A 2,021-nucleotide genomic window follows, 5' to 3' on the forward strand; every position below is an offset into this window, starting at 1 on the left:
ATACCTAAAACGCGAATTGTACTACTTCTTACTGGATATTGCATCAACTTAGAAGCTTGATCTGTGTTCTACTGTTGTGATTTTAGTGTCTCCGCATACCGCAGCACGTGACATAGCTTTGCAGACGATAAGTACAACCGTTTCAGAGAGAAGAGCGGCCAATATGACGATCTGGCTTTAAGTCGATTCAATAACAAATGACGAAAACGGACGGATTTCTCAGGTTTTTACTATATATGAACACTTTCCACATTCTCCCGTGCAACTCGGCTGCTAGTCCTCCTTCATGCAAAATCTTAAATTCCTAGATCGTGTCCAAGGCACCAAAGAAGGATAAAAAGACAATAACCGATACCTAAAACTTTTAATTGTACTACTTCTTACTGGCTATTACATCAACTTAGAAGCTTCATCTGTGTTCTACTATGGTGCTTTTAATGTCTCTGCATATCGCAGCACGCGACATAGCTTTGTAGACGATAAGTACAACCGTTTCAGAGAGAAGAGCGGCCAATGTGACGATCTTGCTTTAAGTAGATTCGATAACAAATGACGAAAACGGACGAATTTTTAGGTTTTTACTACATATGAAAACTTTTCACATCCTCCCGTGCAACTCGGCTGCTAGTCCTCCTTTCATGCAGAATCTTAAGGTCCTAGCTCATGTCCAAGGCACCAAAGCCAGCTAAAAAGTCAATAATCGATACCTAAATCTTGAATTCTACTACTTCTTACTGGCTATTACATCAACTTAGAAGCTTCACCTGTGTTCTACTATGGTGCTTCTCCTGTTTCCGCCTAAGGCAACACGCGTCATAACTTTGCAGACGATAAGTACAACCGTTTCAGAGAGAAGAGCGGCCAATGTGACGATCTGGCTTTAAGTCGATTCGATAACAAATGACGAAAACGGATGGGTTTCTCAGGTTTTTACTACATATGAACACTTTTCACATTCTCCCGTGCAACTCGGCTGCTAGTCCTCCTTTATTGGAGAATCTTAATGTCCTAGCTCATGTCCAAGGCACCAAAGCCAGCTAAAAAGTCAATAATCGATACCTAAAACGCGAATTGTACTACTTCTTACTGCATATTACATCAACTTAGAAGCTTCATCTGTGTTCTACTGTGGTGATTTTAGTGTCTCCGCATACCGCAGCACGTGACATAGCTTCGCAGATGATAAGTACAACCGTTTCAGAGAGAAGAGCGGCCAATGTGACGATCTGGCTTTAAGTCGGTTCGATAACAAATGACGAAAACGGACGGATTTCTCAGGTTTTTACTACATATGAACACGTTTCACATTCTCCCGTGCAACTCGGCTGCTAGTCCTCCTTTCATGCAGAATCTTAAGGTCCTAGCTCATGTCCAAGGCACCAAAGCCAGCTAAAAAGTCAATAATCGATACCTAAAACTTAAATTGTACTACTTCTTACTGGCTATTACATCAACTTAGAAGCTTCATCTGTGTTCTACTATTGTGCTTTTAGTGTCTCCGCATACCGCAGCACGCGACATAGCGTTGCAGACGATAAGTACAACCGTTTCAGAGAGAAGAGCGGCCAATGTGACGATCTGGCTTTAAGTCGATTCGATAACAAATGACGAAAACGGACGGATTTCTCAGGTTTTTACTACATATGAACACTTTTCACATTCTCCCGTGCAACTCGGCTGCTAGTCCTCCTTCATGCGAAGTCTTAAGTTCCTAGCTCGTGTCCAAGGCACCAAAGAAGTGTAAAAAGTCAATAACCGATACATAAAACTTGAATTTTACTTTTTCTTACTGGCAATTACATCAACTTAGAAGCTTCATCTGTGTTCTACTATGGTGCTTTTACTGTGTCCGCATACCGCAGCACGCGACATAGCTTTGCAGACGATAAGTACAACCGTTTCAGACAGATGAGCGGCCTATGTGACGATCTGGCTTTAAGTCGATTCGATAACAAATGACGAAAACCGACGGATGTCTCAGGTTTTTACTGCATATGAACACTTTTCACTTTCTCCCGTGC

This window comes from Schistocerca gregaria, unplaced genomic scaffold, assembly GCF_023897955.1.
Source record: "Schistocerca gregaria isolate iqSchGreg1 unplaced genomic scaffold, iqSchGreg1.2 ptg000357l, whole genome shotgun sequence".
In the NCBI taxonomy this organism is placed as follows: Eukaryota; Metazoa; Arthropoda; class Insecta; order Orthoptera; family Acrididae; genus Schistocerca; species Schistocerca gregaria.